Here is a 23999-nt window from a genome sequence, read left to right as displayed (position 1 = left end):
ACTGTAGATTAGAAGCCCAGAAGCTGCAAAAGAGTTATACTTCTTAAAGGAACAGTAATACCAAAAAATGAAATTGTTTTGAAGTAATTAAAATATAATGTACATTTGCCCTGCACGGGTAAAACTGATGTATTTGCTTCTGAAAGACTATTATAGTTTATATAAAAAAGCTGCTGTGTAGCCATGGGGGCAGCCATTCAGTTTAAAAAAAAAGAGAAATGCACAGGTTACATAGTAGATATAGGAAAAGTTCCCATTGTATTCTGCAGACCATATCTATTATCTGATGTGTATACCTGAGATTTGAATGGCTGCCCCCATGGGTACACAGAAACTTATTTATATTAACTATAGTAGTCTTTCTGAAGCAAACACACACATTTTACCAGTGCAGGGCAACAGCATATTATAAATTAATTACTTCAAAAAAAACTTTCATGTTTTGATGTTATTGTTCATTTAATTGTAACAGGAGAGTCCTGTAAATACCACCTTTAGGGTCCCCCAAAACTTCATGCTGCAGGATTGACAGGGATCTTACACACGGCAGAGAATACTGTATGTTGTTTCCATTGACTTGCATGGACAAAACATAACATTGGCCTCTCAGAGAGTGTGCCTAAATATCAATTTTCAGAGGCTCATCGGTTCATGTACTGCATATGACTTGCACTAGCATCATCGGGTAATTTACTCAAAATAACATTTACCTTCTTTTAGCTCTAGGCTAGCGCTGCTCAAAATCTTTGTGCTCCAAAAAATATATGGTAAAAATAATCAAGATAATAATGGTGTCATATTATGGAAAAAGAGTTTACCATGCTAAACCCAAATGGTTAGGCAACAGCTGCACAGTGCAAATCTAAGCAGGTTCCAGCCATTGCATGCATTTGTTTTAATTGAATACATTTATAATATTTGTAATATTGCAAAGAACACAAACATGGCTATGGAGATGCAGAGTACACAATAGATTATGTGGACACAATGCATGATGCTTACTTTATACTTTATACATTGTTTTAAAATAAATAACAATTCATTTTTGTTTTTAAAGGAAAGTAGTATATCTTTTTCTCCTTTGTAACAATGTAACAACAAAGGCCTATTCATAGCATTTATTTGGCCCAGAGGTATTCTATGCACTTATAATTACACCATTTCTCACACCTCCTGCACAAAAATGTGCTTGCGTTAGTTAACAAGAGAAAAGCATAATGCACAATAACAGCAATTATAAATACCATATATATCTTGTTTCAGTCTGGCCCTTAGTATTATTTAATATTAAAAATGCTGTGGTAGTTCACTAACTTCCATGATGTTTCCACTATTCCTGAAATCTGTTTCTCATAGAGCCTGAGTTATAGGTTAGCATGTGTGATAAATGAGCCCAGGGGCAAAGCTGTTCTGTGACATAACTGTTGTAGACCCCTGAAGTTCCTGCCACAGAGTTTCTGCTATGTACTTACTGTAGCTCAGGGATAGGGACTGGGGTGCTGTTAATGTTATGGTAATAGAGCCACTTTAGCCCTAGTTTATACAAAAGCACAGTAACTACAGCAAATTTTGAGTGCTTTAGTTGTCTTTCAGTTGTTGAAATAGTGGCAACATAAACTGTTTTTAAAATAAAAGGGAAAAAAAGAGGAAGAATGAAAATGAAAACAGACTGGAGGCAAGGCACTGCTAGGGTATAAGTAAAAACAACCTCTTATCAGAACTGCAGAGATATTTGATATTCTGAGTTATTTAGACATACACAGGAGCTAAGCTCCATGACAGCCTATCCAAGTTATTCTCATATTGCCTTGGGGAACCAGAAAATCCTCATTCACCCTCCTGTGATACGATCTGTGACACTGATCTGGATGAACAAGTTTTAACAAAGGTAAATATTTTCAAAACTTGTTTGTATATGCTGTGAGGAAGTTAGTAAACCGGGAAATTTTGTGTTTATACGTAGCATTTATATTACATTTTTCGTGTGGAATTATAATATAATAGGGTATAACTGTAATATAATGAAACAACTTATTTCTAGCAATAGTCTGTGGCGAATATCCATATGAAGAATAAATAATATGGCAGATTGCTTTCTGAAATAGATATATTATGCAAAGGAGAAATGTTTTAGGCATGTCAGTTATCCTCTCTGTGTAAGGGAAATCAAATGGAGAATGAACCCTACTTTCTAGTAGGATATATTTTAAAGGAACTGAAGACAATGAGGCAAATTTACTAAAGGGCGAAGTGATTAATGCTGGCGTAAATTCGCTAGTTTTTCAGGGTAATAGGCTGCAAAAGATTGTAAATTTTTTTTAGGGTACCCAGCTTTCCCCCTACATTTCCTAACATATGGCACATAAGCTATACACTGGGCACATGTGTAGGGCATTAGACAACAACAACTCTATTTTCTTTTATTAAGGTTTTCTGGGCTTGTGTAGTGTAATTTATTTGCTGCAAGATATACGTCCATTGAAATTTAACTTCCCGCCGTATGCAAATTAGCCAACGGTACAGCAACTTCGCTTTGCTTGACGAAATAACGCTAGCGAGATTTCACCATCATTCAGCGCCTTGCCCCAATGTGTGCTATAGTGTTTGAAGCAGTTTCATCTATTATAGAACAAAGTGTCCTTCTGATGTCATATGTAATAAGCATTACTGACATGTCCTTCTCTGATTGGAGAAGCTCTCCTGAACTCCCCCAATAACCCCTGAACACCATAAGGTAAAATGATAAAACTCCCTCTGGTTCTTTTCTGTTTACCGTGTTCTCAGACATTAGCTTCTTTCTAAATTCTGAACAAGCATCCACTCAAGCTGTGTTATACTTGGCACACTATTTTTATTCCCCTGTTCATAGAAACATTGTAGTAACATAGTAATTTATGTGGAAACATGCATAACTGCTAAGCCATTGAGAGGAAGGCGAAGAGCCGAAGACATGATATTGAGGAAATTTTATGAAGGGTCAGTGTGTCTTGGTAACTAATATCTGGTTTACTGTGCAAAACATCCCTAAACCACTATAATAAAACAGTGACAACAGTTTATTAATTGTAAATGGCACATTATACATTTCACAAAGCTGCAGAGTTTGAATGTTTTCAAACCAAATCCTGGATTTGGTGCTCCTAAGTTGTATAATTGGATATTCAGTGTGAAGATTACTACATGACAGTAATGTTTATGCCTTAAACTGGCCATAGACTCAAACATCCGCTCGTTTGGCGACATCGCCAAACGAGCGGATCCTTCCCCGATATGCCACTTACGGCATGGCTATATGGGGGTAATTCGAACGTTCGGCCGTATGGTCGAACGATTGAATTACGAGACGCCAAGGGGCTCCAACGGGTCGGTCGGGTAAAAAATCAAACCTTCCCGATCGATATCGTGGCCAGATATCGATCGGGAAGACCCGTCGGAAACCCCCATACACGGGCAGATAAGCTGTCAAATTGGTCTAAACGACCGATATCGGCAGCTTTATCTGCCTGTGTATGACCACCTGTGGTGTGCATTTTCAGGTGAAAGTAGATTTAGTACAGTGGAAGTTACATAATCATTTGAGGTCCCGTAAACTTTAGGAAGAAGAAAAATATTGAAACTGTCAGAGCTTAAATTACATCCCCTCCCTTCAAGCATCACAGGGTCTTTTTCCTCTATATTTACACTTCTTGTTAAAGGCTGGTTTTGGCACTTCCGGTTGCTGCCAGTGAAAAGTAGCGTTGCTACCTGATTGGTAAAGATAACTTTCAATACCAGTAAAATGATTTTACAGGGAGCACAAGGGATACGGAAAAAAGAGGAAAATATCCAGAAGTTGTAAAGACTACAAAAGAGGTTTTGTTTTTTTTTTTTTTAAAAAAATGACATTTACAGAGACGTATATTTTAGATACCATGAGAACATATTCTTTTACAAAATAGGTTATTAAAGATAGTATAAAAAGTTTTTTTTACACACTTTTGTGTAAAAAAAACTTTTTATACTATCTTTAATAACCTATTTTTGGAGTGAAGTCCAGTTTTTGTGCCAGCCTACCACTGCAATTCTAATTTCAATACCACTGTTAGTAAGGGCTGCATATTCACAACCCGCTCAAAGAAAACTAAAAACCTAGCTGAAAACAACACGCTAATCAGCAGCGTTCCTAGAGGGGGGGCGGGCCCTGGTGCGTGATGCACAGCCGGGCCCCGCCCCCTCCGTACGGCACACTGCCGGCTTGATTTCAGTGGCGTGCGGCGCTGCCGTGGGGCCCTGAGAGGGTGCGGGCCCCGGCCCGCTCGCACCCCCTGCTCCCCCGGTAGTTCCGCCACTGACGCTGATTTATTGCATCAGTTTTTATATATCCATCTACATTCTTGGCAAAAAAATGTAAAAATAGCAAAAATGCAATTAAGCTCTGTCTTTAAAAAAATGAATGAGTTAAACTACTTTAACATTATGTCCCAAAAAAACATGCAATAACACAATCGCCCAGATTACATTCCTCCCAGGAGGCCTTCACCCCTGGCTGCAGTGACAATGTTAAAACAGAAAAGGTAAACACAGACACAGATAACCTGTATGGAATGAGAGGAACTCATATCTTGTTCTGTGAAAATAATAAATACTGGTCCATATTTAACTAACAGTTTCATCATTATATAAGGAGATTTTGCTTTAGGACAGAATCACAAAAAAACGTTTTCCATGGAGATTAATGGAATACTAGCACTTTAAGTGGAGCACTAAAAGTTTTATCCTTCCTTAATATAAAATTTTAAAATAATCATAAAATATATATACCGAAATTCTGCTTAAAAAGTTGTACTTGTCCTATACGACAGGGTTGGGTTTGTCTACTCTATGCAATACAATAACTGTTTGCAAACAGGGCAGATAGGTCTCCAACTCCTTTATCAGCTTTGCCCTGCTCCCGCTTGTCCCACTGCAACCTTAAAGTAACAGTAACACCTAAAAATACCCACTGTTTAAAATGATGTATTCAATTTACAGATTCACATCCTACAGCTAAAACTGAGCTGGTGTTACATAAATAGGTTTTTACTATAGCTCACAGATTTGGAATTGTACCTCATCCCACAGGGTATCCTGTGCTGATATCCCAAATGGGTCATCCAAAGATTAAATATAAAGCTTAGGACATGTCCGAGGCAGTATTTTCAGATGCTAATACTTTTATTGAGGAAGTGGGTCACACACACCACATTCCTCAATAAAACTATTGAAAATACTGACTTGGACTTGTCCTACGTTTTATATTTAATCTTTGGTGTTACATAAGCCATAACATTCATAATTTGATCTGGTTGCTGTTTACATTTTCAACTAATATTCTCTAGAATATTATTTAATAACAGCACTAGTCAGTGGTATAAAAGATGCCCCTGTCCGCCTATCACTGCTTATGTTCAAGCAAGCATTTTTGCAGCAAGTCCGTCTATCACAGCTATGCCAGGGCACTTTGCACGTTTTCTGAGGGGGAAAAAAGCAGTGGCCTTACTATATTTTGATGTTTTTCCCTATTAGGACCTTCCCCATAGGCTAACATTGATGCTCGGTAGGTTTTAGGTGGCAAAGTAGATGGTCAAAGTACTTCAACTATCGAATGGTTGAATAGTCAAACGATTTTTAGTTCGAATCATTTGATTCAAAGTCGTAGTCGAAGGTCGAAGTAGCCAATTCGATGGTCGAAGTAGCCAAAAAAATACTTCGAAATTCGAAGTATTTTTTATTCTATTCCTTCACTCGAGCTAAGTAAATATGCCCCTAGCTGTTTGCAAATGGTAGCTCATAAATTAGGAATTGTAGCTAGGGTTGCCACCTGGCCGGTAGGAAAAAAAGATAAATATATAGGAAGGCCGGTATTTTTCCGGGTAAGGTGACAACCCTAATTGTAGCTCATCCCACGGGTATCCTGTACTGATATCCCAAATGGATCATCCAAAGATTATATATAAAGCATAGGACAAGTCAAGGCAGTATTTTCAATACTTTTAGTGAGGAAGTGGGTCACACACACCAAGGGGCAGATTTATCAAGGGTCGATCGAACTATTAAATTTCAGAGATCGATCGAAGGATTTTCCTTCGACCTCTAAAGACTTCGAAAAATGTTGTAGAAGGTCCCCATAGGCTAACATAGGACTTCAGCAGGTTTAAGATGGCGAAGTATTGAAGTCGAAGTTTTTTAAAGAGACAGTACTTCGATTTTCGAAGTCGTAGGATTTTACTTCAAATTGAAGTCGTAGTATACTATTTGATGGTCGAAGTATCCAAAAAATTACTTCAAAATTTTTTCTTCAAATATTCACTTCGACCCTTAGTAAATCTGCCCCTAAATGTTTCAGGCTAGACCCTTTATCAAGTGTGTGGCCCACTTCCTCAATAAAAGCATTGAAAATACTGCCTTGACTTGTCCTAAGCTTTATATTTAATCTCTGGTGTTACATAAACCATAACATTCATATTTTGATCTGGTTGCTATCTAAATTTTCAACTGATATTCTCTAGAATATTATTTAATAACAGCACTAGTCAGTGGTATAAAATGATGCCCCTGTCCAGTGTCGGACTGGCCCACTGGGATACCAGGAAAACTCCCGGTGGGCCAAGGTGTCAGTGGGCCTCATGTTGCTAAACATTTGGCCTATTTCATGGACATTCCTTATTTCTATAAGAACAAAGAGGCTAAATAGATGGAATAATAGATTATAATATGTAAAGAAAAGAGACTAAGAGGTTGAGTGAGGAGAGGAAGAAAATTTTTTTGAGTGGGCCCCTGGTGTCCCAGTCCGCCTATCACTGTTTATGTTCGCGCTAGGGTTGCCACCATTTCTGGAAAAAAATACCGGCCTTCCTTTATATTTATTGTTTTTCCCTATTAATAACATTGGGATCAGCCATCATTTTTACCAGCCAGGCAAGGTGGCAACCCTAGAACTTCGAGCAAGCATTTTTGCAGCAAATCCGTCTGTCACAGCTATGCCAGGCGGGCACTTTGCAATTAGGGTTGCCACGTTTTCTGGGCGGGGGGAAGCAGTGGCCTTACTATATGTTGATGTTTTTCCCTATTAATAAAATTGGCATCATTTTTAAGGAAGAGGCAACCCTATTGCCAATGAATAAAGTATTACTCAGTATCAAGTTCACATGGGCATAGGGTTGCCACCTGGCCAGTATTTTACTGGCCTGGCCAGTAAAAATTATGGCTGAGCCCAATGTTATTAATAGGAAAAAAAGATAAATATATAGGAAGGCTAGTATTTTTTTCCAGAAAAGGTGGCAACCCTACATGGGCATCAGCCGCCCCAAAGCATGTATAGGATACGAGGTTACTAGGTTATTCGTTATTGCAGGAAGCAATTTAGCGTCTGTGACATTAAATGAGCCACCCACCGCAGCTTTTGTTTGATTTTTTTCTGCTGCCAATTGTAATAAAGTTTGCCGGAATGACGTCAGGGAGAAATCGCATCATCTCTACTTCCGGTTGCTGCTTTCTCCATTGTCACAAAAGCAAAAAGAGAGTAGAAAGATGGTAGACTTCCGGGGGCGATCCCCGCGCGCTCCCGCTAGTCTTTCTCCTGTGGTAGTGTCCGCGCCCGCGCGCCCGCCGGAAGGAAGGAGCCGCCATTACAGGAGACACCCGTGTCACCCGGATACACCCGGAAACAGCGGCTGGGGCCTCAGTAATATCACTGTCACCTGCACACACCCGGAAACATCGAGCAGCTGCTCTATTCCCCGAGTTATCCGGCTTCCTCTTCAACCCGTGCTGGCGGCCTGATCTAGAGCCAGTCACCTGGATACACCCGCACAAACGCAAAGATACTCGGGTATGAACGTAGGGAAGAGGTGTCACTGTGAAACCCCCGTGCTGGCAGCTGTGTGAATAGCGTGTGTGTAGATTTGTAGGCGCATATCTGGCGTTCTAGAAACAGGCAGCGTCTGCTGCAGTACATACAATGTGATCCCACCTTATGTCTCTCTTATTATCCATGACAGGATTGTCTCGCCCGCGGCCCTCCATCTGATCGACTACAACTTGCAGTGTTCCAGCCAACGCCTTGAGCCTACTGTGGAGCTGTGCTGGAATTTGTAGAGCCATAGAGGTGGAGGGCCGCAAGTTGGACATCCTTTGCTGGTTCTAGACCTCATGTACACGGATTGGATCAGTAATGCAGGAGCTGCCATGCTTTCTGATACTGTTACTTTAGTGACAGCGTTTCTTTCTTTTGTTTTACGATTGTTACAATGTGTTGCATTTATATATGCTTTTATTTCAGCCATCAGGTTTGCAACTCCTTTATTTTATCTGCTGAGTGACTGGTCATACAGAGATTTTCTGCAGCACTATCACTCACTGTATATAATAACTAGCACTGCATATACGCTTCCACAGATTTCTTTTAATTAATATGTCTGGCCTGTCAAATTTCTTGCACTGAGGGGTGTTACACTATACAAAAATACACACACACACACACACACACATTACAGCCAAGGAATGTGGAGAGGTCTGACAGGTATAACTGAACTGTCAGAGACTTCAAAGTAATACAATGAAAACTCTGCCGTCTAACTGTTTCTGTATTGATAGCGCAGGATACTGGACAATAGAACTTTTGAAAAAAACAGTAGGTTAGGTGGTTATTGTATTTTGGATCATCCACATTTCTGTGCATACAGGTTTTTTTTAAAAAAAATATGGGAACTCGATGCTCCAGCCTTAAATTAAAGGGAACATTGTTAAGAGAGCATACATAAACCACCATATAACTTGCCTGAGACATATACAATTAAGGCACATGATTGTGTGTCTATGCATAAAGTCTGTTAGAGAGATGTGTAAGCAAAACAGTCCCACTTGTGTACAGTAAGCTTTTTTATAGTGGGGTGCAGGAAATCTCTAGATAACTGTCTAGGTATCACACTGTTGTGTACTATTAAAAAGACCATTGTGGGGTTTTCTCCTACGTTACGTCTTCAGTATCCATAAATAGGAGAAAGGCCTTACAATACAATTTGCCTGTTTTTATTTCTGTATTGAGTTCAGTGTGAGAGATGCCAATACAGTAGGAAAAGTGACATTTTATGGCTGCACTTTTGAATGGCCCCCGGTTCAGCTGTAAAGGAGAGAGCATATCATTATACTTTTTGAGGAGTAATTTATTGTTTATTGTAAAGAATAGCATTTCCCACTAGTTTGGCCCAGAAATTTATTTTTGGCAGTTATTTTGTTGGAACTAAATATAGATTGAGTCTTTTTTATACTCATTTTAGATTATCCATTTTTGTGTTTATAGTGTCTTTACAAGCAGTACTGTGAGTTAGATCTCCATTTCTCACACCTCATTTTAAACACCTGTGTATAATGGACTGTTTTCTAGTAGATGACAATACACTGACTGCCTTACTCATGGCCCAAACATATGGTTTTTGGGACTGATCTCATAGATACATAGCACCAGTGCAGATATCCATACCAGCCAATCACAACTTTGTTTTCATTTTCAAACTTATAGTATGCTACTTGGTTCTAATTACTGATTTGATACTGTTCAGACTGACCCAAGATCAAATAAGATATCTATCTATCCTATCTATCTATCTATCTATCTATCTATCTATCTATCTATCTATCTATCTATCTATCTATCTATCTATCTATCTATCTATCTATCTATCACAAGGGAATATTTTTAAATCCTGGTATCTAAACCATGATATTAGCAATATATATTACAGTACAGTGAATAAAGCACCCGCTCTTGTAAAATATAAGGTTATTATAAGTAACCGTGGAGTTTCATGACCATATAAAAACACAAGGCCGACTATTTTTATACAGGTCATGGAACTTCTAATATCCTCATTTTACAACTGGGGGTACTTTATTTATTAAAATACACAAATTTCAGTGAGTCATGTGACAGAAATGACATCAAAACCGTTTATAACTTATGACATCAGAACTCACCATTTATAAGGATATAATTTACAAGAAATTCATAACTTGTGTTGTGTATATATATATATATATATATATATATATATATATATATATATATATATATATATATATTCAAATAAATATCACAAGGGAACATTTGTAAATCCATTTATCTAAACCATAATATTAGTAATGTATAGTACTGCAAATAAATTAATTGATGATTGGTAAAGTGACTTGAAAAAATTTAATTCTGTCTACCAAGAACATCTTTGGCTGGTTACTGAAAGCTAGGAAATGACATTGAGGTTTAACACCCTTGACCTATGACTAAACCTAAAAGTGGGATTTACACTGCACCATGTCAGTAAATAATGACCCAAACCTAATAAGCATAGCATCTTTATTGGTGCATTGATTTTTTTATTCTGTAATGCAAACCAATTGTATATACGATGAATTACGTTTTAATTGCTGAGAAAATTGTTCACTCTATATCAATATAGAGATAATCATGTTTATATTGCCTGTATGAGAGATTTATTATCAGATAATATATATATATCTATATATATCTATATATATCTATATCTATATCTATATCTATATCTATATCTATATCTATATCTATATCTATATCTATATCTATATCTATATCTATATCTATATATATATATATATATATATATATATATATATATATATATATATATATATTATATATATATTCCTTAGTGGGGGAAAAAACAAATACAAGATTTTAATTTTCTTTTGTGCCTAATAGTCTATAGGTCTTTGTGCTTTGGTGTCCAGTGCTTTTTTATTTCTTTAGTGTGTATTATTTTTAAATACTTTATTGGCATTTAGGAATGTGCTTTGTGTTTATACTTTATATAGTCTCCTTACTCTGGATGGTTACTATTTAGAAAATATCACATTATGGTGATGGTAGTCCTTCACATTCTGTATGATATCATGTTCTGTAGAGAACAGAAGTAATATGTTATATCCCCCCTCCCTGTTTGATGTCAGATAGTATGCTTGACATACTAAGCCATTGTAGCCAGACCCAACCTTGTCTTCTTGATGGATCACAATTTATCCTAATCCATTAGTCATAGGCCCTGTTTTCTATTCTCATCCAATACTGCAATATTACAGTTAGTGCATTTTGCTATAACTGCAGCCAGGCTCCATAGGACTTTGAGATTCTGCTGTATTTACTTTGTCATCATTTCTATCTTAAATTACGAACAACCTCAATTCCATATCGCTGGGCCAGCCTTATAAAATTAAAAAGTAACTAAACCAAGTATGTCAGTGCAATAACTAATTCCATTGAATATTTTTTGAGGAGGAACTAATCCGTGGATGTTAGACACACCACAATATTGTATAGATACATTAATTGCTTTCTTCATAGTCCTCTGTAAATAGTAAAATTGCATTATAAATATCTGTAGAAATAACTTAAAACACAGCTTGACAGGGTACGGCCTCCGTATCCTATAAGATGAGTAAAACTGGTTTGTCGAAACTGAAGAACTTGTCACACTATGGTGTTCACAAGTTTTTGGCACTTATTGCATTGGGAATGACTTTTCCACCTCTTTTCACTTATTTGGCCTTTGGATGTTCAACTCGAACCTCTTTGGGAGTAAATACTTCTGCAATTTCCATTAGTTGAAAAGGCAGTGCTGATGTGGCCCAGCATGTTTTCCCCACATTCCCTCAGGGGGAAAAGTCTTATGAGCTTGGATTGAAAGGTGCAAAGGTCTCTGAAGTGAATGTGGTAGAGCAAAGGAATTCAATTTACAAGAATAAGCAGCTCCACCGGACTCCAATACAGATAAAACCAGGCAAAAAAACGATGTTTATATTATATTCTGTTTTAATAAAAATGTCATGTTTAGATTTGGACATGCCTACTACGTTTACCTGTGATGGATTTTGGGCATTTATAGTTCCTGATATTACTTGTTATCATACTCATCTTTTCCTGTCCCAGTGCAGCTTAAAATGGTCAGTTTTATCATGAACCAATTGACTTGCCTGTATCTATTTTGGAGTGTGCCAGAAAAACTCTGTACCCAGCACCACATGCAGGTATGCTGGAATTGAACCTAGCGCTAAAAGGCAGCCATTGCACTGTGGTTTTTAATGTTCAGAATAAATCACAACTAATTGCTAGCACTAGCAGCATGTGTATTATTTTATTTCAAACCATATCCCTTTAAGATAAAGGCTGTACTTGGTGCAAGGGCAATGGCACATGTGGAGACTAGATGTCCCCAATAAATCTCCTCTGATTGCCCATGGTAGAGGAGATTTATCACAGGTGCCTAATCTCCATGTTTGCTCTTGCCCTTAAACGCAGCAGACAAAAACCATTTCAAATAGGCTAGGAACCTGCATGCTAGTAATGTCAGTTGCGGCAAAACACGCAGATCCATCTTGCTCCCTCCAGTGATCTCAGAGATAGGCAGGACGGGCTTAGGTATATAAATTATCATCGCACAGTTTGCCATGTTGGGTGAAAGGGTTAGGGTTTGGGAAGAAGATTTTTTTTGACCCACTCTTTACTGTTTCAATGGTCAAATGAATACTTGCCTGAAAAAACACACATGTAATCTCTTTCAAGCAACTATTGCATGTATGTATAACTTATGCCTGTTCAGCACTGATTTTTTTTGGACTTTTTAACAATGTAGTTCCTAAAGTGTTTGCACAAACCTCACATTCTGAGTAGCAAATTACAATTTTAAAAAAGTGAGGTGACAAAAAAAAAAGGAGAAAAGGCACAGGATACACAGCAGATAAGATCTGTACTATACAATGGGATTCTTTAAAACATATCTGTTATCTACTGTGTATCCTGTGATGGAATGGCTGCCCCCGTGGTTACACAGCAGCTTATTTATATAAACTATAGTAGTGTTTCTGAAGTAAACACTCCAGTTTTACCAGTGCAGCACATTATATTATCTGCCTTTAAATCATTAATTTTTTTTTTTTGGTTTTACTGTTCCTTTGAAGGGACACACTGTGCTGCAGTTTGGGATATGGTTAATGTTGCCTATTTCAGACTGCTACATTTATTTATCACCAAATTGTTAGTAGGCACTAGGCTTTAGCCAGTACATGACAATATCTCGATTGCATAATAGTGTGACGGAAGAGCTAATCATAGCATTTATAACGAAAAAATGCACAAATCCCCTAAAGAAGCAGGGTTGCCAGCTTATCCTTTGAAAACTTTACACATAAAGTAGTCATTCTTCACGGCAAATCAGCAACTAATTTAGTCACAAAAAATCCACTGTATTCTACTGCATGTATCTGAATACTAAAGGAACTAGCATCAGATCTCCAGTTTAAGCCGAAAATATTGCGGTTGTTGTCTTTAGATTCACATCCCCACATAATTACAATCCTCCCAATAACCCACACAGACATTCATAATGCACCTACCTGGTGTTAGCCACAACCTCAGTAAACACCTTGTAGTCAAATATTACTGCATTTGTTTCCTCTCAAAATTACACTATTGCTTAAACACACCTTCCTGCACCAGGGGAAAAGGTACTGAGTGGGGGTAGCAAAGAAAAGCATGATGAATTGAGGGGAGAGTTGGGAAAGAAACGGAAATGGTTCATGGGGAAAGCAGAGTAATGCATAAATGGACAGAAGCTGAAATTGCATTTCCTATAACCTGATCAACAAACTGGACAAATGCTAATCTATTGCTTTTGTGCCACTAAGCCAAACACAAGATATTCTTTCTCATGAAGGACCAGCCAGCTCTTTCCAGAAGTAGGGGTGTGGTTGTCCCTAACACATTTCCATTTAAAACCATTTAGAGTATTATTGTGGATAAAAGGATTATTTATAAATAATGCAATATAATGTTAATATTTTTTATGCAAGTGATCTATCCTCTGTAAGTACAATACCTATTTGGTTCTTACTAGCTTATATTTTATCTGTGCAATATGGGCCCTAGAGCCTTGCGTGACTGTATTTACTTTATTTACAAAGGACCGTATTTATATAAACGTGTTTTAGAGTAGGGTACCTTATAAGAATACCTTTTATTATTTGGTGTTTGTAATATTGTACCCTGAAATTAAATGTCCTGAAATACCCATTGAGAATATCAGTTGTGAAGCATGTGGTACTACAGTTAACCAAAGGTGCTTGCCTGTTTTATGGTCCTGTACTGTAGCTTCAGTCTTTCTTAAAATGGTTTCATATTAGTCCAGTGTGTTGTGGGGACTTTTTCTAAGCGGAAAATCTTCAATTACTTCAAGAAGACTCTGCATTTCATATCTTCCTATAACAGGTCAGTGATGTTCAGATCTGTTATCAGAGAGGCCATGGAAGTCTCTTGACTCTCGCTGTAGATTACCTGGTTACTAGGGTTTCATACCAGAACCTCCTATCACTATATGCCACTCCTGGTTTTTACAATTTCCCCCTCGGAGTTAGATATATGCGTGCACAATGAGCATTCATTGATGTGAGAAGAGCCCATTCCAGTAGGCTACATGCACATTTTCAGTTGATTCTTTCTGTGCCATAGTATAGCAAGAGTTGGGAAGAGTTTTGCCATCTTATGATGATACGTTTCATTCGATCGATAGCAGCAGTGCTATTGGTGGATCAGGCTCCAGTATGATCCTTTATCTTTGAGATAAAAACATAAAGTTAGACCCATAAATCTTTGGACAAAGACAACTTTTTTCTCATTTTGATTTAAATTTTAAATAAAACTCAGATGCAGTTGAACTGCAGTCTTTCATCTTTAATTCAGTGAGTTGATCAAAAAAATTGCATAAAAATGTGAGGAACTAAAGCCTTTTTTTAACACAATCATTTCATTTCAGGGGCTCAAAAGTAATTGGACCATTGACTCAAAGGCTATTTCATGGGCAGGTGTGGGCAATTCCTTCGTTATGTCATTATCAATTGAGCAGATATAAAAGCACTGGAGTTGATTTGGGGGGGGGGGTGCTTGTATGTGGATGATTTTTGCTGTGAACAGACAACATGCGGTCAAAGAAGGTCTCCATGCAGGTAAAACAAGCCATCTTTAAGCTGCAAAAACAGAAAAAACCCATCCAAGAAATTGCTACAATATTAGGAGTGGCAAAATCTACAGTTTGGTACATCCTGAGAAAGAAAGAAAGCATTGGTGAACTCAAAAAGACTTGGACATTCACGGAAGACAACAGTGGTGGATGATCGCAGAATCATTTCCATGGTGAAGAGAAACCCCTTAACAACAGCCAAACAAGTGAACAAAACTCTCCAGGAGGTAAGCATATCGATATCCAAGTCTACCATAAAGAGAAGACTGCATGAAAGTTAATACAGAGGGTGCACTGCAAGGTGCAAGCCACTCATAAGCATCAAGAATAAAAAGGCTAGTTAGGACTTTGCTAAAAAAAAATCTAAAAAAAGTCAGCACAGTTCTGGAAAAACATTCTTTGGATAGATGAAACCAAGATCAACCTCTACCAGAATGATGGCAAGAAAAAACTATGGAGAAGGCGTGGAACAGCTCATGATCCAATGCATACCACATCATCTGAAAAAAATGTCAGAGGCAGTGTGATGGCTTGGGTGTGCATTGCTGCTAGTGGCACTGGTACACTAGGGTTTATCCATGATGTGACACAGGACAGAAGCAGCCAAATTAATTCTTAGGTGTTCAGAGACACTGTCTGCTCAAATTCAGCTAAATGTAGTCAAATTGATTGTATTATAATGACCCAAAACATACAGCCAAAGCAACCCAGGAGTTTATCAACGCAAAGAAGTGGAATATTCTTGAATGGCTAAATCAGTTACCTGATCTGAACCCAATTGAGCATGCATTTCACTTGAAATGAAAACTAAACTTCAGACAGAAAGGCCCACAAACAAACAGCAACTGAAAGCTGCTGCAGTAAAGGCCTGGCAGAGCATTAAAAAGGAGGAAACCCAGAATCTGGTGATGTCCATGAGTTCAAGACTTCAGGCTGTCATTGCCAGCAAAGAGTTTTCAACCAAGTGTATTAGAAATGAACATTTTATTTTTAGTTTTTCTAATTTGTCTAATTACTTTTGAGTCCCTGAAATGAAGTGATTGTGTTAAAAAAAAGGTTTTAGTTCCTCACATTTTTATGCAATCTTTTTGTTCAACCCACTGTATTAAAGCTGAAAGTCTGCAGGTCAACTGCATCTGAGTTGTTTCATTTAAAATTCATTGTGGTAATGTACAGAACCAAAATTAGAAGAAAGTTGTCTCTGTCCAAAGATTTATGGGCCTAACTGTATCTGGACATGTTCAAGTAACGTGTATCCATGTAACTGAGTCTGTGCTTACTCACGTTAGGAATCCTACACATTGGTGCTCTTGGAATCTGGGAAAAAAAGCAGCATGTACTTTTCAATGAGGTTGTATTCTGGCCGCAGGGATGCACCGAATGCAGATGAAATGCATCAAGTTGTGTGTCCTTGCGGCAGAGTGTGTACAACCTATTTGTACAGCCCATGTTTAAAGGAACAGCAACATCAAAAAATGAAAGTGGTTTAACGTAGTAATAATATGTACTGTTGCACTGCACTGGTAAAACTGTTTGCTTCAGAAACAGTACTATTGTGTATATAAATAAGCTTCTGTGTAGCAATGGGGGCAGCCATTCAAAGGAGAAAATGCTTGGGTTACAAAGTAGATAGCAGATAAGCTCTGTAGAATATAATTGTGTTATCTGTTATCCACTATTAAACCTCTGTCATATAGCCTTTTTTCAATGTATGCCATTGATACACAGCAGCTCGTTTATATGAACTATAGTAGTGTTTCTGAGGCAGCTGTCTCGATGTAGTGTCCCATATGTCCTCATGTAATTCTAGAATATCTTGTAAACATTTTATAGCAGGGAAGTATTTTATTATTCTTTATGAGTACACTGGACAGAAGTGGATAATTGTTTGGTCATAGTTTGGGGCCCCATCAAACATTGTCAAATGTACAGGGATACTAATTTCTGCACCAGGTTATGTGTTTGTGCACTGGCTGCGAATACAATTGGATTTCAGAATGGCAGCCCTGTTCAATTTCATTCTCATGACATACACAACATACTTGTTCAGATATTGTCATACACTTGAGAATTGTTTTTAAACTTGTCCATCAGTATGCTGTCAGGATATTGCCCCTTGACAACCTAATGCAACATAAATGAATGTAAACTTAATCCAGAGATGATCATCCCTGTCAGAGTCTTATCAAATTGTCATGTACGTATCTGTAAATATTGCCTTTTTACATTGAGTCAGAATTTTTGCAATCTTAAATGTGCTCTGTCACTGAACACCTGAAATGCAGTTTCTATCAGAAAGAACTCTATATATGTATATGTCAAAGCCAGTGTATCTGCACTCGTCTCCAAATTTGTTAAACTACATGGTCAGTTAAAGTGATGCTGACACTAAAAAACTGCTTTTAAAAATATAAATGTACATTAAAAGTTACCTATAGGTCATGTTGATCGTTTTTTTGCTGAGAGGTTCATTTTTGTAAGTAATTGTTAGTTATAAGTTTGCCAACCTGCCTGTCCCATCTCAGCCTGTCAGTTAGGGGCACATTTACCTAGGGTCGAATATTGAGGGTTAATTAACCCTCGATATTCGACCGTCGAAGTAAAATCCTTCGACTTCGAATATCGAAGTCGAAGGATTTAGCAATATTCCTATGATCGTACGATCGAAGGAATAATCGTTCGATCAAACGATTAAATCCTTCGAATCGAACGATTAGAAGGATTTTAATCCATCAATCGAAGGATATTCCTTCAATCAGTAAATTGTTAGGAAGCCTATGGGGACCTTCGGTAGGGGGTCGAAGAATTTTTTAAAGAGACAGTACTTCGACTATCAAATGGTCCAATATACGAACGATTTTTAGTTCGAACCGTTCGATTCAAAGGTCATAGTCGAAGGTCGAAGTAGCTATATTCGACCATTCGAAATTCAAACTTTTTTTCCTCTATTCCTTCACTCGAACTAAGTAAATGGGCCCCTTAGTGTTTCAAATACTGCTGCACAAATATGGCAGCCCCCTCATACAGGAACATGGGACATCAGACAGGTAATTTAAAAGCATTGTGCACATACTTTATGGCAAATTTATAAGTAGCTTTCAAATGCAATATTATGATAGATATAAAAAAGCGTTTAGTTTCTGGTGTCAGTATCTCTTTAACAATGCATATGGTTGGTAAGGACCAGCACTCTCTTGTATTCAATTTAAAACAAAAACTCTCTATTTCACATACCACTTGACGTGTGGTGTTTATTGTAGCAAAAACAGACGTTTCGGCTAGACACCCAGCCATTTTCAAATTTATTGTCCAATGACTGGATGATATACATATTCTTAATGATTTATAAGGCTGTAATGCCTAATTGAGATTCAAATTACACAGCAGCTCAGAACCCATTAGACTATAACATCAGCCCTGTAACATCAGATTCTATGACAAACCACACTTGAGGATTTTGGACGACCCCTAAGTTTATTGTCTCCATAACTGCTGAAAGCCTATGGGCCTATGCCCTTGCATCTTTACTATTACAGGTATGGGATCCGTGATCCGGAAACCCATTATGCAGATAGCTCAATTACAGGAGAGCCATCTCCCATAGACACAATTCTAATCAAATAAATAATTTAATAATACATTTTAATACATTTTAAAAAATGATTTCCATTTTTCTCTGTATTAATAGAACAGTAGCTTGTACTTGATCCCAGCCAAGATATAATTAAACCTTATTGGAGGCAAAACAATCCTACTGGGTTTAATTAATGCTTACATGATTTTCTAGTAGACACTTATGAAGATCCAAATCACAGAAAGATGCCTTATCCGGAACCCCCCAGGTCCCGAGCATTCTGCATAATAGGTCCTCTACCTGTGTAGGGTTGCAGAACCTTTTTGTTGGAACATGACATTTGCTATCTATAATAAAGAAATTATTGCTATATTAATTTTAGGCTTTAATTGTCTTTTAAACTAGCCCCACCCTTTCCTCTACTATTATTAGAATTGGTAATTAGAATTATCTTCTCTCCAAACCCAATTACCCTGAAGAATTAGGAAGTTGAAGTACTTTCAGTTTAACTCTTTACCGTGTAAGTGCATGAAAGAACAAAAAATTTTTTCAATAGACAAAGCTGTCTTGCCAAAATTTGACCAAATGAATCACTATTGGACCCCATTATAATCAGTAGTAAGTGCTGTAGCTATTAATCGGCAGAAATACAATCCTGTTGCATTTTGGAATATATACTTAACACGTGTTAAAGTACTTCTAGTGCCTCCTTTGGGAAACTGTCTACTACATCTTGTTTTTTTGTCACAGTTTTGCATCAATTACTTTGGGTCAAAGGGTGAGATGTCCATCATTTCTTGCAATTTAGGAGTTAAGAACAGTTAGATTATGAATTAACTTATATTATAATTATGAAATATTTATAATGCATAAAGTCATCATCATTTTTCATAAATATTATTTTATAGAACTTTTCCAGATTAAAACTGGAGATATGGTATTTATATATATATATATATATATATATATATATATATATATATATATATATATATATATATATATATATATATATATATGTATGTATGTATGTATATATACGATGTACAATAGAAATGGAGAAAAATAACCCATCAGGTGCTGCTGTGATTGTAAAAAGTGCAGTATTTCACTGGCAGTCAAAGTTCTTTAGTTGCAAGGTGGGCTTGTTGTCGGTCACTGATAGACTAATAAGCCTTAGAAAACATCATAATGAATGTTCGAACAACATGGCATCCTAGATACTTAAAGGGATACTGTCATGGGAAAACGTTTTTTTTTTTCAAAACACATCAGTTAATAGTGCTGCTCCAGCAGAATTCTGCACTAAAATCAAATTCTCAAAAGAACAAACAGATTTTTTTATATTCAATTTTGAATTCTGACATGGGGCTAGAATTATTGTTAGTTTTGCAGCTGCCCCAGTCATGTGACTTGTGCCTGCACATTAGGGTGGAACTACTTTCTGGCTGGCTGTTATTTCTCCTACTCAATGTAACTGAATCAGTCTCAGTGGGACTTGGCTTTTATTATTGAGTGTTGTTCTTAGATTTACCAGGGAGCTGTTATCTTGAGGGAGCTGCTATCTGGTTACCTTCCTATTGTTTTGTTGTTAGGCTGCTGGGGGGGGGGGAGTGATATCACTCCAACTTGCAGTACAGCAGTAAAGCGTGACTGAAGTTTATCAGAGCACAAGTCATATGACTGGGGCAGCTGGGAAACTGACAATATGTCTAGCCCCATATATACTTAACGATTTCCAAGAATGAGGAGAGCACTCATAAATAGCAATTTATGCTGTGATTGTATTTATTCAAGGCTACTACACGACATGTTTCGGATCCATGTTGATCCTTTATCAAGTGTAACTTATACAGAACAAATCAGGCTTATATAAGCCCTCCCATAAAGTGACTAATTAGCCCTCAGGCGTGTCATAAGTTAACAGTGTAAAACAACATTTAACCATTGAATCCATATTCCTCATCAAGTGAATGATAAGTCCATATTATCCAAATATATTGTGCTTAATAATCTTCAGTATTCTGAAAGTGCTGTAAAACAACATATAAATACATATAAATATAATAATCTATTTAAGAATATTCTACATACAATTAAAAGGCATTAAAAACACATAATCATAACGTGATACTTTCATTACTTGTCTAGCGAATACTCGTAAACGGATACTTTCCTTTCTAACAATTACATTGTAATCTATTTGCTCTCAAAATGTATCTAAAATGAACTACAACATAGTATTCAAAAGATCGCTAACTTGCTATGGATCAAACCGTTACATTTATTCAGCTGACACAAATTTGCACTAGTATTAACTCTTACCACAGAACTTTACTCATGTATGTTGATGAAAATTCAAGGCCTGCAAAATCAAAAAAGAAGGAAAGGCATGAAAGGGTTATAAAAATGGTTTCAGACTCCAACTATCATTTAGTCCACTCGGGGTTAATGTATTCAGCCTTCTAATCCACTTCCCTTCTGCTTGGAGTTATTTCTTATGTCTATCTCCACCTCTGATATCCACCCCAATCTCATCTAGTACACACCATCTAAATTGCATTGGATTGTGATTAAATTCAACAAAATGTCTAGACACCTGCGTGTCCGTTTGTGTGCCTGCTTTGAAGTTCCTAATATAGCCTCTGTGTTCCTGGATCCTCTTTTTCACTTCTCTTTTCGTTTGACCCACATATCCCATGCCACATGGGCATTTAAAAAAGGTACACTACAAATGTAGAATTACATGTGGTATGACATTTTCAATCCCAGAATCCCAATACCAAGGGACATGTACCCGCAGAGACGGCTACCGAGGTAACTGATTTAGTAATTAACTTATCCACCCATGAGCCATCACCCCTGGAACTTTCCCTTCTTAATAAGGGACTTGGATTTGTACCATCTTATAATGTGCACATGGAAGACTGTGAAACTGACTTTTTAAAATTCACCCGTAAACTAAAATTAAAATTGTGTTATACTGATCGCATTATGCCTGAACCTAAGAGTGCTTTTAAGAAAAAAAGTACGATTATACCTGATTTAACTAACGACTCTGTGGAAACCTTTGAGCATGTAGTACTTACTGAAATGAGAAAGATATGGGCTACCAATAAACAGAAGTGTGTAGATAATCTTAGCCATACTGAACAGAAATGAGAGTTACAACAGAATAATGGGGTTATTATTCGCAAAGCAGATAAAGGGGGGAGGATTGTGGTGCTCGATAAGGATCAGTATAATCGAGAGGCATTTAGACAATTAGACACCCCAGGTCATTATGCGAAAATTGGATACGATCCCACTAGTATGATAAAAAACAAATTGATTTGATGGTGGAAGATGCAAACCTTAATTCTGTAATTAACTCCACAGAAAAAGACTTTTTGATCACAGACAGTCCTAGGGTTCCTGTGCTATACCTATTACCCAAAGTGCACAAAACACTTATCAATCCTCCTGGGAGACCTATAGTCTCTGGTATTGGGTCGGTACTGGAACCTTTATCACTGTTTGTTGATCATTTCCTACAGAATGAAGTGAAGAAAATTAATGTGTGTTTGAGGGATACCACTGACCTCCTCTGTAGATTAAACCAACTTGAGGCCCTTCCATCGGGGTAATTCTGTGTGGAATAGATATACAGAGCCTCTACACTTCGATTCCCCACTGAGAAGGCATGTCATATGTAGAGGAAATTTTGTTGGAAACAAATCTGCACAGTGCAAAAATATATTTTATATTGGACTGCCTTAATATGGTTTTGACTAAAAACTACTTTGCCTTTGAGGATGACTTTTATTGGCAAACACAAGGCACCTCGATGGGTGCTGCGGTTGCGCCATCATATGCAAACATATTTGTGAATTGCTTGGAAAAAAAGTTGTTTCTGGAAAAAAAACCTTATTGTAGACATATTTTGAAATACTTCCGTTTTGTGGATGACATCCTACTTATTTGGACAGGCCCTAAGGCAGATCTTATAAGTATGATACAAGAGGCTAATCTGAGTCACAACACCATAAAATTCACCTATGAGTGTTCAGAAGTTGAACTTAACTTCTTGGATGTTACGATAACTAAAAATAATGGTGTGATACAAACTAGCCTCTACAGAAAATCAGTTGATAAGAACAATTTGTTACATGTTAAGAGCTTTCATAACCCTAAAGTAAAAAGAGCAATACCAAAGGGTCAATTAATGAGGGCAAAAAGGATTTCTTCAAGTACAGAGGGATATGTGGAAGCTTCGGATATTCTGACTGGTCGCTTTCTGGAGAAGGGATATAGACCGGAATGCATACAAAAGGCCATTAAAGAGGTTGAACCAATGTCTAGAGACAGCTTATTGGCTACAAAACAAAATAATAAAGTTGAACAAAAAATAGCATTTGTGTCTACATATAGCCAAAAAAAGTACTGGCCATTATTACAAACAGACCGACAATATGATCAGCTTTTTGCAGATTCGCCTCTTTTTTGTTATAAACGTGGTCGTACTTTAAAAGATTTATTATGCCCTTCAGACACCAGACCCAAAAAGACCAAATTTCTTGGTAAACCTAGATTTGGTACATATCCATGTCTAGGATGTAATTGTTGCTCTTCGATAATCAAGGGCAACAAAATTAATCATCCGACAAAGGGATATGAAATAAATATAAAATGTCATTCCACATGTAATTCTACATTTGTAGTGTACCTTTTAAAATGCCCGTGTGGCATGGGATATGTGAGTCAAACGAAAAGAGAAGTGAGAAAGAGGATCCAGGAACACAGAGGCTATATTAGGAACTTCAAAGCAGGCACACAAACGGACACGCAGGTGTCTAGACATTTTGTTGAATTTAATCACAATCCAATGCAATTTAGATGGTGTGTACTAGATGAGATTGGGATGGATATCAGAGGTGGAGATAGACATAAGAAATTACTCCAAGCCGAAGGGAAGTGGATTAGAAGGCTGAATACATTAACCCCGAGTGGACTAAATGATAGTTGGAGTCTGAAACCATTTTTATAACCCTTTCATGCCTTTCCTTCTTCTTTTTTGATTTTGCAGGCCTTGAATTTTCATCAACATAGATGAGTAAATTTCTGTGGTAAGAGTTAATACTAGTGCAAATTTGTGTCAGCTGAATAAATGTAACGGTTTGATCCATAGCAAGTTAGTGATCTTTTGAATACTATGTTGTAGTTCATTTTAGATACATTTTGAGAGCAAATAGATTACAATGTAATTGTTAGAAAGGAAAGTATCAGTTTACTAGTATTCGCTAGACAAGTAATGAAAGTATCATGTTATGATTATGTGTTTTTAATGCCTTTTAATTGTATGTAGAATATTCTTAAATAGATTATTATAT

General features: G+C 37.1%; 1 protein-coding gene across 2 annotated transcripts in view; it reads left to right on the top strand.

The window, feature by feature from the left end:
- Nucleotides 1-7563: 7563 nt before the first annotated feature.
- Nucleotides 7564-23999, top strand: part of arhgap35.L (Rho GTPase activating protein 35 L homeolog) — a 33075-nt gene continuing 16639 nt past the window's right edge. Inside the window, exon 1 of one of the 2 annotated variants that reach the window (XM_018228815.2) lies at nt 7564-7849. The gene's annotated coding sequence lies outside the window, so the exon portion shown is untranslated. The remainder of the gene's footprint in view (nt 7850-23999) is intronic. The other variant, XM_018228816.2, reaches the window with a different exon arrangement.

The sequence above is a fragment of the Xenopus laevis genome, chromosome 8L (assembly GCF_017654675.1).
Source record: "Xenopus laevis strain J_2021 chromosome 8L, Xenopus_laevis_v10.1, whole genome shotgun sequence".
Taxonomy (NCBI): Eukaryota; Metazoa; Chordata; class Amphibia; order Anura; family Pipidae; genus Xenopus; species Xenopus laevis.
The sequence above is the reverse complement of the archived record's forward strand: the minus strand, read 5'-3'. Positions and strand labels throughout refer to the sequence as shown.